The following is a 15,297-nucleotide window of genomic DNA, read 5'->3' on the forward strand; positions in this document are numbered from 1 at the left end:
GCGTTTGCTGGAAGGGCGATCTATTCAATGGATGATTTGTATTCAGGTTATGATCAATTTCAACTTGCTGAAGGAAGTAGAGATATGACAACGATGAGGACACCGCTTGGATTGGTTAGAATGTGCACTCTTCCTCAAGGCGCGACCAACTCGGTTGCGCATATGATGAATGGGATGAATAAGGTATTGAGAGATTTTATTCCGGAAAAGACTATGCCTTTTCTGGATGATGTTCCTATAAAAGGGTGCAGAGAAGGAGACAAGGATGAAACTTTAGATACGAAGGGGTGTCGCAGATATGTTGTTGATCATATACAAGATTGTGAAAAGATTTTAACTCGGCTTGGAGAAGTTCATCTTACATTATCGGATATGAAGTCCGTATTTGGAGTGCGAGAGGTTGTAATTGTTGGACATTTATGCGGATCTTACGGAAGAAAACCAGATCCGACTAAAGTTGATGCAATTGGAAGGATGAAAGAGGATTGTGGTTCTTTAACAGAGGTACACAGGTTTTTGGGTGCATGTGTATTTTATCGAATCTGGATCCCTCATTTTACTCACATAGCGGATCCATTATATGAATTGTTACGCAAGGGTTACCGATTTGAATGGAAAGAAAGGCATATTCAGGCAATGCAAAGATTGAAGAAATTATTGATGTCACCTCCAATATTGAGGAAGGTTGATTATAAGTGCAATAGACCAGTGATTCTTACTGTAGACGCTAGTCCAATTGCCGTTGGATGGGCGGTGGGTCAAGATGACTCGAATGGGAGTAGATTTGCAGTTCGATTTGGGGCTAAAGTTTTAAGTATTCGTCAGCGTGCATATTCGCAAGTCAAAAGAGAACTTTGGGGAGTCGTTTCGGCTATGAAAGCTGAAAAGGACTATTTGATTGGGGCAGTAGTAGTAATTGAAACAGATTGCTTGCCATTGCTTAGAATGATTATTAACTGTTCAACGCCAGATATTGCAATGTTGAGATGGATTGCTTATATTAAGTCACTAAATCCAGAATTTAAGCATATCACTGGAAAGGACAATTTAGTAGCAGACATGCTATCGCGAGCAAGATACGAGAGGGAGGACGAAATGGTTGAAGACATTGATGATGTCGGATTGAAATTTTATTCAATATCAAATCTCAACAGAGAAGACAAGCTATTTCTTGAAGAAGCTTATGAAGGAGAATTATTGGATATTGGTCATTATTTGAATACCTTGTCTAAGCAGGGGAATTGGTCTACAAAAAAATTCAAACAAATAAGAAAAAAAGCATATGGATTTTTACTTCGAGATGGATTCTTATGGAAGAGACCGAAGAAAGGAATTGGGATGCCACAACGAGTGATAGGCAAAAGGGAAGAAAAACTAAAATTATTAAAGGAGTTTCATGATAGTTAATGGACAGGGCATAGAGGAATCTGGACTACTTTTGCTAAACTCAAGGAACGATATTGGTGGAAAAATATGTATCGAGATGTGCTCTCATTTGTAGAGTCATGTGAAATCTGTCAATCGTATTCTAATATCCGACATCGAGATGGTCTTCATCCTACGTATCCTCTGGCTATTCATTTTAAATGGGTTGTTGATTTGGTTATTATGCCGGTTGGGTTATGGCAGATGAAATATTTGGTTTTAGCTCGTGAAGATTTATCAAATCTAGTAGAAGGAAGAGCATTGAGGACAAAATCAACAGAGGGGATTTGTAGGTTTTTGCTTGAAGATGTCCTTTGCCGTTACGGATGCGTAGGAAAAATCACTGCAGATCGTGGAGAATTAAATGCACAAGAAGCTCGTAAGTTCTTTGAAAAATGTGGAGTTAAACTATCACTGACTACTGCTTATAATCCGGAAGGGAATGCGAAAAGCGAACGCGGTCACCCGCCGATTGTGAAAGCATTGGTTAAAGCTTGTAATGGGAAGGTTAAAGAGTGGCCACAGCTTTTGTCATTTGCATTATGGGCTGATCGAACAACACATAGTTCGGTGACAGGATATATGCCAGTAGAACTTATGACAGGTCAAAAACCAATTATGCCGATTGAAGAAAAGGTACTTACTTGGAGTATGCTACCATGGAAAGATGGATTGACAAGAGAAGAACTTCTGGCTATTAGGATTCGACAATTGGAGCAAAGAACGGAAGATGTCCAAATAGCATTGGAAAGGTTAAAAAGAGCAAGGTTACAAAACAAGGCGCGATTTGATAAGCAACATCGATTGAGACCAAAAGCAATCGAGGAAGGTGACTGGGTACTTGTTTATGACAATAGTCTGGATAATCAACATAGTACTTTGCGGAAATTTTCAAAACGTTGGTTTGGACCATATGTTATAACAACTGTTCATGATAATGCGACTTACTCATTATAGGAGTTAGATGGTACAAAATTGAAAATACCAATTGCAGGGAAGCGAGTAAAAATATTTAAACGAAGACATGCAGAGATGAATATGGAAGACCTTAATGAAGGTACAGAGATTTCGCAGCAAGAAGATGAAAGTGATATGGATAATGAAGGTGACGAAGACGAACTGGACAAACACATAGGAGATATATTCTGAATCAAACAGCAATTGGGTAAATTGGTGCATACCGGAGGATGCACAGGTTCAGAGGGGGTGGATGTCGTGTTGTAACACGAGTATACAGTGAAAATAAAAAGAAAGGGGAATTTTATTAATATTCAGTTACCTCGAATATTGGGAGCATCAACCAACTCCAGTACAAATACTGAGTGGTCAGGTTCAGTCACTCCGTTACAGTCAGCCGGGGCATACTGAAATGCTCCATTCGATTCCAATAATGGGAGTCAGCAGGAAGAGAAGGACCAATTCACACGACGGGTTCGAGGAGCCAATTGGATCCAATTTCGATAATCCAATCCGGGTCCTCTTATCCAATATGAGACCTGAATTGGCCGGTCAATCCAATGCAGTCTAATTACGGGAAATCCAGGTCTTACTACGGATCTTAGCCAATCTGATGCGAGGACCAATTTGACCCAATTACGGGAACATCCAGGTTACTACAGGCATCTTTTCCAATATAGGACCTGAATTGGTCGGGCGACTCAATGTGGTCCCGATTACGGGGTTCGATTCTGTTTCAGGCTGTCCTGTTCTCTGTGCCGTTTCAGGGAACGTTGTTTTTGGTAAATGGATTTCTTAAAGGTAAAAACGGAGGAGAAAGCTTGACGGTGAGAGCCAATTTCGGATCCAAGCTTGAGGTGGGAGCCAATTCCGGATCTAAGATGGAAGATTGAAGAAATTCAGAGGATAAGGTTAGGGGGGGATATAGTTTTGAGGGGGGAGGTTTTTTTTTCGGGAGAATCGGGGAGGGAGCGAGTTTTCAAGCTTTTGCAAGGTTACCAGTTCGGTTTTTCATTGGAGGTTTTTGGAAGATCAAGGGAATTAGAGAGAGGAGCTTCATGCTTCGGGTCGGGGAAGGAAAGACATAGAATTTGGATTTTTCTTCTTCGTAGAGTTTTGGGAAGACTGAGGCAATCGCTGCTGAAGTCAGTGTTGTAATGGTGAATCGGGATTTTTAAATGAAGTGGGTTTGAATACTCTTGACTGTTTTGTAAAATTGAGTTACGTCTGTGATTGAAGGATTAAAGGGGTGTCTATAGGATTGAGTATGCGGAGTGAATGAAATTTATTGGGTTAATCTAACAAGACAGTCAGTGGATACAAGATCATAAGTACAAAGGGGTATTGAAGATTAACAGTTTGGGTTGTTCGGGGTTCTCTGTAACGTCTAGAGACCTATCGGTTGGAAAAAAAAAAAAAAAAAAAAAAAAAAAAGACTTCGACAAGCAGTCGAAGAGCATCCGTATAGATTTACGGTACATTGTTGCAGTCGTTTATATTCCAGCAGTCAAAAACTGATAGACTGCTTGACTATCGGCAAATCTCCATACTACCTTCTACAGCCAGACGTCCGACGCGTTCTCGAGCAGGAAAGCACGTAATACGACACCGTTTCTATGGATTTTATCACAAATCTTCCAATTTTAGGTTCATATGATACTATATTTGTATTCATAGATCGCTTCACTAAAATGATACATTTAATATTATATACAAAATCTATTTTAAGTAAAAAATAGCTAAGCTTTTTATTGACAATATCTATCACTATCATGGATTGTCAAAGGATGTTATATTGGATAAGAAGACTCAATTTATATGAAGATTTTAGAAAATCCTATTCAAGATTCTAAAGATGGATATAAAGCTTTCTTTGGCTTTTCATTCTCAAACTGATGGACAAACGGAATGAGTAAATTAAGTTTTGGAGTGATATTTGAGGTGTACCATCAACTATCATCAAGATGATTGGACAATTCTTTTGTCATTGGCAGAGTTTTCATATTATAATTTGATACATTCTTCTACTCAACAAACATCTTTCTTTGCTTATTATGGTTATCATCCATGTCTTAATACTTTTGACTTTTCAAAAGTTGATAATCTTACGATAAAAGATTTAGCAAATCATTTTTCAGAGCTACATGTAACAATAAAGACTCAATTAAAGGAAGCTCAAGAACGACAAAAGATCAACATGGATTCCTATTATAAAAAGTACCCACAATTCAACGTAGGTGATAAGATATGGTTACTTCATTGCAATATCAGGACTATTTGTCTTTGCAATAAATTGGACTATCGTAGGCTGAGACCTTTTTTTATTTGTGAACAAATCAATCCTATAGCTTATCGATTATATCTACTGGAGTCTATGAAGATCCACCTTATATTTTACATGTCCCTTCTTAAATCATATAAGACAATTAATATTGTGAGAAGAAGACAAATGCCACCTCCTCTTATAGAAGTAGATAATAATCAAGAGTTTGAGGTAGAAGAAGTCTTACATTCAAGGCAATGCCAAAATAGGTTGGAATATCTTTTTCATTGGCACGGATATGATACTAGCGAATGCACATGGGACCCATTAAAGAATCTTGCAAATGTAGCAAAAAAAGTTGAAGCCTTTCATCAATGACTTCCATTAAAACCAAGATAAAGAATAGCAAATCTTTGCTATAAAAGAAATAAGTTCAAAGGAAGATAATATTCTACCTTCTATCTTTCTTTATAGCTTGAGTATATTTGTGATGCTAAAGAGATAGAGAACCAACAATCAAAAAATTCAACTCAAGAGCTTTCATTTGCAGACTTATCTAACAAGACATTGTGATTATCACAACCTTCAAGAAGATGAAATCGAGATGAAGATCCTCAAGAAAGACATGTCCTTTCTTGAATAGATGGAAAAATATAATATGTTTGATATTATGAACTTGAAAGAGACTCTCAATGCTTGGTGATTTTATTAGAAGTAGGAACAATTCCAAATGGTATTTCAAATGTTTTATTTGGAGAAAGTTACAAGGCCTTAAGAATGACTAAATAATAAGGTGATCTTTTTATCCATATATAAAGTACTATTGATGGTTGAGAGGGCATATCAATCATCTTCAAAGAAAGCAAAGATTGAAGTGTGTGAAAAATATAATTTGCCGCATCTTAGACTTTCTCAACATATAAAGATCCATCCTCATGAAACTTGTCTCTAGAAGGGTAGGTAATGTCATGTTGTCATGTTGTAATATGATTACATAGTGAAAGATGATAATATGGATCTTATTATAAAAAGACTAAGTTAAAAATAAAGTAGAAAAATATGGATAAAAGATAGGAAGGTAATAAAACTTTTAATAGTAATACTATATTTTTTAAAAAGTAACTTCTATTAAATTTGTAGGGCCATAAATAAAGCAAAATAAAGTAGATTGAAAAAATAAATAATATAGGCATCTTTAAAAAGAAGTTAAAAATAAATTTTAGTAAAAATTATCTAAAAAAATTATAAATTGATACCTAGAAAAGGCCAATTATGAACCAATATTGAAATCAGATCCCAAGACACAAAACCAAGTCTCAACAATGATTCTAGGATTCTTTAGAAGATCAAAGAGTGGAATTACAGAGTAAACTTAATAAGATTTTTATGAACATTGATTTTGGATGATTTAGATTTGTATTGACTTTGTAAGAGCTTTGCAAAGTCAGGGTTTGTTTTAGATAACTCTAGATTTGTAAAATAAAATGGGAGATACTTTTTGAATTTTTTTGTAAGTTTGGCAATAGATCTATAAATAAAACTTTAAAGATATGTAAGTATATATGTGTTTAATATATTTTGTAAGTTTGAACTTAATCAAAGGATCAGATCAAGGGTTATTTAGGTTTAAATGAGGCCAAGGCTAAGGTCAAAGTAGAGTTTTAGGTCTAGTGAGGATTTCTAAGATTTCTTACAATCTATTAGTTGAATTGGAGTAAATTTTATGTACATGGATAGTAGACTTATTTTTCTACATGTATAAAAAAAATAAAATCAATTAAACTATTTAATAAGGAGATATTAGCACTGGAAATTCTACATTTAGATTGGAGAAGAAGGCCAACCAACATCCGAATAATTATTAAGATCGATCTTCTTTTTGGTGAGTTCGATCTTCTTTAAAAAATTTGTGCTTATTTTAAACTTAATTTTAAAGAGATATGCAATGTTTGAGTTAAAATCGATGGTTCATTCATTAGTTATTGAGGTTTGAATCTGTTTTGGAAATTATTTGGAATTATTTAGGATTTGGTTAAGATTTTTTTAAGATTTGATTAGGATTTGGTTAAGATTTTATTAAGATTTATTTAAGATTTGATTAAGATTTATTTAAGATTTGATTAAGATTTATTTAAGATTTGATTAGAATTTATTTAGGATTTATTTATGATTTGGTTAAGATTTTATTAGGATTTATTTACAATTTGATTAGGATTTATTTATGATTTGGTTAGGATTTATTTAGGAGTTTTTTATGATTTGACTAGGATTTGGTTAAGATTTGTTTAGGATTTGATTAGATTTTGGTTAAGATTTGTTAGGATTTGGTTAGGATTTGACTAGGATTTGACTAGAATTTGATTAGATTTTTACTAGGATTTAATTAAAGTTTTTTTTTAATATTTCATTAAGGTTTCTATTTTAGTATAATTTTGAATTTCTATATTATTTCTTTATAATTCTTTAAAGGACTTCTAAAAATACTTTGTATTTCTTACATAATTCCTTTGAAATATTGATTGAATTTGATTGATATTTAATTGTATTTACTAATCTTTAATTGTAATTTGTTTAAGAATCTATTAGAGTTGTTAAGACTTATTGTTACAATTTTCTTTTTATCTTCCACAGCAAGATGTCTGGTGCATTCTCAAGCCAAATGCCACATAATATAACAATGGACATATATGTTTACCTCAATAATTACTTATATGATTAGGTAGAAGTAGTTAAATATAAATAAATTTCATAAAGTCTTCTAGAGAAGCTTCTTAGAAGCTTCATAGATATAGTTTTGACTTTAGATGTGTTTATAGGTTGGAAACTTAGCCAACAAGTTAAACATGTCTTAGTAGCTTATAGAACAAGTTAACTCTTTATAGTAGCTTGTAGAACAAGCTAACCATGTTGCACATACATAGATAACTTGCCTTGCAAGTTAAGACATGTAGCTAGTAAAGTCAACATGTTTTGAAGGTCTTATAGGACATTACCATATAGCTCCTAGTTAAGAGTATATATGGAGGCAAGAGTGAAGCCTTCTTCACTCTTGTCAACATCATTTTAATCGTTAGTCTTCTTTCAAGACTTTCTAGTCTTGTTATTTTTGCCAATAGCCATTTTAGTTAATATTACATTACCTTTTGAATGACTTTTTACTTCTCTTCACTAGCATAAGAGTGTATTGAGGATTCTCTTTCTTCGAGATTTAAGTCCTTGACATATCCTTGTGTATGGTAAAATCCCTAAAGAGTATGAACAATACCTATGACAGGTGTTGCATTGACTATAAGATAGTCGATTTTATTACAAGCAATCAAAATATGAACTTTAAAAGTCAAAAGTCACCCTTTTGGAGCATGTAGTATCTTCCGAAGGTATACATATGGAGCAAGGTAAGATAAAAGCAATGGAAGATTTGCCAACCTCCAAAGATGCTTCTAAAGTTTGCTTATTTTTATGCCTTGCTAGATACTATCACCGTTTTGTTTGGCGATATGCTTATATTGCTGCCTCATTGATAAACCTATTGAAGTAGAATGCTTCATTTGAATAGAAATTGGAATAGAAAAATACCTTTAATAAGTTGAAGGAGGGACTCATTACTGGTTTAATATTACAATGGTATGATCCTAATCTCTCTTGTGCGCTTAATATTGATGCTTTTGACTTTGCTATTGGAGCGGTTTTTTAATAAGAATTTGATAGGGGCCTTCAATCTATGGCGTATGAAACACCAAAGATCAAAAGGATAGAGCACAGATACTTCGCACATAATCTTTGACAATTTAACTAGAGTAGTAATTTATTGTTCTTATTTTTTATTTTAAAAGTGAATAGATTATCTTACTTATATTGTTTTATTTTTTAAGGTTACAAACTACATACCTTTAAACTAATATTTAGTTTTTTAATACTATTTTTTTGTAAAAAAAAAATAATTATTCTTCTTTGTAGAAATTTTTATTTGATATCAAAGGTTGCAAATTATTCTTGTCTAATTTGACTTGTGGATTTATTTGAATTATCTAAGAAAGAAAAAATTATGAATGCTATTCTTAGAAAAAGTGAGAATAGATTTGTAACCATTATAGATCTTCATAAGCTTATGAATATCCTTAGCATAGAAATCTCAAATATTTTTAACATCAATCATGGAAGTACTCTTCCTATGCCTATAAAAGAAGTTAATAATAAGGTTCAAAGTCTATTCAAAGAAAGTGTGCAATTAAGAGAAGAAAGTTGATTAAATTTACAACTAAATTTAAAAAGTCTTACTACTATAAGTATGGAGGCAAAAATAAGTATATTAGAGATGTTTGATGGAACAAGATCAAAGTTTCAAGAATTTCTATAATAAGTGAAGCTCTATCTAAGATTGAATCTTTTCCAATACCTTGATAAACTTATTTAAGTTGGATTTATAAGTGCACTTGTATTTGGGAGTGTTCTTTTTTGGTTTGCATATTTAATGAAAAAATATTCACAACTCTTTTATAATTTGAATTCATTCTTAGAAGTCATTATAGCTATAATTAAGACTAAATTCCTATTTTTACAATAAAGATCACGTTCATCCACCATATATGTTACAAAATTCTAAAATCTTATTTGTGATATAGATTAAAATGACAAAATCCTTATCAATTAATTTCAATATGGATTGAAATATAATATCAAAGATTTATTGTTGAAAAAGCCAAAATTAAATTTATTTGAATAATTTGTTATTCAAGCCATTTTATGCAACAATTGAATCTTTTAAAGATATCAAAAATAAATTTTTGATTGAAAAGGTACAAGTCAAGTCATGGCAATAATTTCTACATTTTTAGAAGTTTATTTATTAATACAAGAACCTGTGCAAATTAACATGATATGTTTTAAACTTCTTATTAAGCAAGAAAAGACTAGATATTATCCTTATATTATGGAATACCTAAGTACATTATTCAAAATTATCCAAAGAAAAAATATATTAAAAAAATAAGGAATATAGTAGCTAAAAAAATGATATATTAAAAAATAAATTAATTTAGTTATAATAAGAACAAAGAAACTAGAATCTTATATAATACCTAATAAAGGTCATATTTTCTTCTAAGATCCTTCATCTTATTTTATAATAGAAAAGAGTTTAGGACCAAAAAATTACAAAGTCTTTATCTTGTTAGATTTAAGAGCTTCTATTTATTTTATAGATAAGGATTTTGTTAAAAAAACAAGAAAAATTTTTAGTTAAAAAAATAAAATCTATGCATATAGAAGTCATAAATAGTGGTTTGTTTTTTTTTTTAAATGTTACCTATAAAAATATTCCTTTAAATGTAGCAACTAAAGATTATAATAGCTTAGTAATATTTATTGTGATTAGATCTCTTTCTAACTTAGTTATTTTAGAATTATCATAGCCAAAGAAATATAATTCTAAAATATATTAGATTTCTTATAACCTTAATTTTTTTCATAATTTAACCTAAAATCGTGTTAGTTAAATAAAAATCTATAAATCCAATATAACCAAATTTTTATTAATAAGTGCAAGAGCTTTTATGGATGCTATAAAACAAATATCACTTTTTTGCTATATATGCCATATCTATTTTCAATAATAAAAATATTTTAAGTGATATTTTAAGTCAATATCAATATTGTTAAGATATTTAAAAAAAATATAAATATTCTTTCTAAGCATTGTCCCTATAATTATTCAATTGCCATTTTTACCAATCTATAGCTTTTTACAAAACAAGTTGGATATACTAAAGGAATGCATTGACAAGAATTTTATTAAGACTTTATTTGCTAATCAAAATTTGTAGTAGCAGCTTTTATCTTATTTATAAAAAAAAAAAAAAAAAAAAAAAATGGATCATTACAAATGTATATAGATTATCAAAGATTTAATAAGATCACTATCAAAAATAGGTATCATTGATCTTTGATTTTAGGACTTTTTGATAAATTCAAATTAAATAAAAATCTATATAAAAATAGATCTGTAAGGAGCATACAACTTGATATGCATAAAATAAAATAAAAAAAGATAAATAAAAGTACACATGTTGAATAAGGTATAGATATTTTAAATATAATGTCATGCCTTTTTGGACTCACAAATATATCAATTGCTTTTCAATATCTAATGAATGATGTTTTATAAGAGTTTTTTGATGATGTTTTTATCTATTATCTAGACAACATTCTAATCTACTTTAAAAATGTATAAGAACATGAACTTCATATTGGTCATGTATTACATCAAGAAACAAAAGTATATATTTCACACTACTTAAGTTAAATTTTTATATTACATCATTTCAAATGATGGCCTTATAATAGATTACAAAATAATTTAAACTAGCTTAAATTAGAAGGTTTAAAAAACAATAAGAAATGTCAAATATTTTTTAAAATTTTCCAATTATTATTAAATCTTCATTAATTTTTTTTTTTAAGTTGGGGCTCTTTTATTAATTTGTCATGTAAAGAAAAACTATAGTGGAGTAAAGAAGCTAAAACATCTTTTGAAGCTTAAAAGATAGCTTTTATTTTTGTACCAATTTTTTATTGTATCGACTTATTGAAGGTATTTTTTATAGAAATATATCTATATATATATATATATATATATATATATATATATATATATATAAACTTTTATTTTGGTATAATATTATTATAAATAGAAATAGATAATAAAATCTATCTAATAGCTTTTTATTCCAAAAAAAATCTTAGTAATCGAGATTAACTATGAGATTCAAGACAAGAAACTTCTTGTAATTTTGGATTTATTTCAAAAATAGTGTCATTATCTAAAAGGCGTTTTTAATCTAATTACCATATATATAGATCACAAGAACTTCAAATATTTTATATCAATACATCTTTTAAATTGTCTCCAAGTTTGTTGGAATATGTCTTTATTAAGATTTTATTTCAAGATCACTTATTGATTAAAAAAACAATAAGATTTGTTAGAAACTCTTTCTAAACATTATTATCTTGAACTAAAAGAAAAAAATATAACTTTTGATCAACAAAATATGATTATCTTGAAGGTAGAGTATTTTCATCTTTGAGAAATAAAATCAACATTGATTATTGATTTAATATTTTTTAAGCTACTTCAATTGCATATTTCTTTTGATCCTTTGATTTATGATATTAAGAATAATTTTTTTAAGTCTTATAATATTTCTAAGTTTAAGTTTTAAAATATTTTATTTTATTTTAAGAAATAATTATATATTTTAGATAGCAAAGAACAATTACTTGTTCTTCAAATTTGTCATAACTTCTTAGTTATAAGATATTTTAGATACAATATGATTTTGGATCTAATATCTAGAGATTTTTGATAGCCTCAAATGTAGAAGGTAGTTAAAGACTTTGTAAAATCATGCGATGTTTATTCAAGATCAAAACATCCTTATCACCCTCTTTATAGACTTTTTTAGCAATTATCTATTTCAAAACAATTATGGTCTTCTATTTCGATGGATTTTATTATAGATCTTTCAATTTAATTTTTTTATGATTTTATATTTTTGATAATAGATTATTTTACTAAGATGGCATATATTGTATTATGTGCAAAATTCATTATAAATGAAGTAACAACTGAGTTTTTCCTTCACAACATTTATTGCTATCATAAATTATGAATAGATATTATATTAGATAGAACGACTCAATTCATATCAAGCTTTTATATTTTTTTTAAGATTCTAAAGGTGGATATAAAACTATCTTCAACTTTCTATCTTCAAATTGATAAACAAAGAAATTTGATGAATCAAGTTTTGGAGTAGTATTTAAAATATAATATCAATTATGTACAATATAATTGATTTTTTTTCTATTGGTAATTTTTTTTATAATAACATGGTATATTTGTGTAAAAAATAAATATCTTTTTTTATTAATTATGGTTATTATCTTCAACCTAATACTTTTGACTTTTAAAAAGTTAAAATCTTAGAAAAGAAGATTTGACAAATTATTTATGAAAGCTACATACAACAATGAAGGCATAATTAAAAAAAACTCAAGAATAACAAAAGATAAATATAAATTCCTATTGTAAAGAAAAACCTTGATTCTATATTGATAACAAGATGTGATTACTTTGTCATAATAAGAAAATTAGCCACCTTTGTGATAAGTTGGATTCTTGTAAACTTTAATTATTTCTTATAAGTAAATAAATCATTGTAATTGCTTATCAATCTATCTAATTTTCATACTTAGAAGCATTATATTATGTAAAAATAAAATAAAATATTAAAAAAATTTAATTTGTAATAAAGAAATAAAAATAAATAAAAAATAAAAAGATAGTTATAAATATTTATAGTTTATCTCTAAAGATAAGTTAAGATAGGTTGATATAAAGTTGAGATAGAATTGTATAATGCTAAGATAAAGAGATATGGAATAAAATAGAGTAACATAGGCTTGTATTGACTTTTAGATCCCTCTTTCCTTCTTCTTAGCTTAGGCACTTTCTCCTTAAATATAGCCAACTATTCTTTAGAGATTTTTTTAGATTATTTTTAGTATTTTATTTGAAGATATTGAAAAATAATTCTTTTTTTTGTTATCTTTTTAAAAAGCTCTCATTCAATCTAAGAAAAATTATTATAAAGATGAAATGTATTTTAAAATAGAAGAAGAATTAGCTTCTCTTTAAGACTTCTTTAAGTTTTTTTGGCAATTTTTTCATAATATTTTTAATATTTTATTTGAAAATTTTGAAAATTCATTCTTTTCTTTATTAGCTTTTCAAAAAGATTTTTTTTATTCTAAGAAAATTTAATATGAAGATGGAGTGAATTTTTGAATAAAGAAGAATTAATTATCTTATATTAATATAATTATTAGCTTTAATTATTCATGAAATATATTATAGAAAATTTTAAGAAGTAAAATTTGATATCTATATGTAGATTAAATATTTCTCTAAAGAATCATCACATGCTCAAATCTAATAAAATATAGAGCTATGGTGCCTAATTGATTGAAGGAGGGATGACAACTCTCACATATTATCAAAAGTATGAAGTAGAAGAGTTCATTTAAATGAAAGGTATTATTTGACTATATCTAGGTGCAATCATAAATTCTATATTTTCTAAAGAAAATACTCTTATTAAAATATTTGATACTCCCAGTAAGAGCAACTTTAGAACTACTAGATTAATCAAGATAATGAGACTCAAATAAAAGAAGTACTCACAACCTTGTAGAAGAATTTTTAAGGCCTATACAAATGATCCTGAGTCAATAAGTTACTAAAACAAATGGGTAAGAGACTACCAAAGAATTGAGAAATTTTATTGATAAAGTATGAAGATTTGATGGAAATAATCTCATTGGATTTTTCAGGATCTACACTTGTGAAATAAAAATCTATCAAGTTCTAAAAGAAAAAATAATTGAAACCTATGATTTAATTATTGTTTTAAAAATCAAAGAGAGGATGAGACAATTACATGGAAGTATCTATATGAATAGATGGACTAAATTTGAAAAAAGATTAAAAGATGAATACTTTGATGAGGATACTACAAAGATGTCAAAGAAAAAAAAATTAATTAGATGGAATAACAACCAAATAAATATATGAGATCAAATGAACTATTAAAGAAATTTGAATTTTTTTTTGAATAACTTCTATTATCTAAGAAGTGTCTTTCAAAGGTGAAGAAATCAAAGTTTTTTTTTTAATCTATAAATGATGTATTAGAAAATAGATTGCTTCTCTTTTTTCAAGAAGAAACATCAAAAAGTAATTTTACTACTAATTAGAGAAGGTTGAAAGAAATAATGAGCTTCATTGCCAAGCAATAGCATGTGAAGATTAGAAGATTAGGACCAAGAATAGAAACAACATCAATGATAGTTGTAAATACTCTTATAATAACTTTATTTACTTCTATTCTACTAAGTTTTTCAAAAGATAAGACTATAGACAAAGATACTCTTGAAGAATTAATAAGGGGCATAAAAGAATTAAAGATAGAAATAAATGATTTGAAAAAAAAATTCAAAATCAAATACTTTACGACCAGTTGAAGGATCAAAAGAATTTGTGGTGAAATACATTTGATATAATGATTCAAATAAAAACTGTGGTGACTATGGATTATATGAAGGTGCCATGAAGAGTGATATTATTACCTTTACAAAAGGCAAAATTAAAGATGATGCAATAGATTAGTCTTTAGAGACTAACTTTAGGAGAGATGGTATGAAGAAATTGATAGATGATAGATAGAAAAGAAGTAATTCTTCACATGATAAAGAGGTAGAAAATTTTAATATTGAGGCTAAGCACAACAAGATAGAAACTTCAATACATATATTTAAAAAAGTGATGGTTAGAGGAGCACAAATTATCAGAAGACTAACTGGATGGAATGATCTAGTTGATGCAAATTCTATTAGGACCTATTTGATAAGTGAGAATGGTGAGAAGGAATCCTATTATACATAAGTAGAGGTCAAAATGGATAGATGTGATAAAAAAAAAGATGTAGAAGAACTAATAAAAAAAAAAAAAAATGCCCCAAGTAGCAGAAAAGTTATTCCAAAAGTTAAACCAATAAGCAACATAAGGCAAGAAGCACAACTTTTTATTTTAC

The sequence above is a fragment of the Physcomitrium patens genome, chromosome 22 (genome assembly GCF_059467195.1).
Source record: "Physcomitrium patens ecotype Gransden chromosome 22, ASM5946719v1, whole genome shotgun sequence".
In the NCBI taxonomy this organism is placed as follows: Eukaryota; Viridiplantae; Streptophyta; class Bryopsida; order Funariales; family Funariaceae; genus Physcomitrium; species Physcomitrium patens.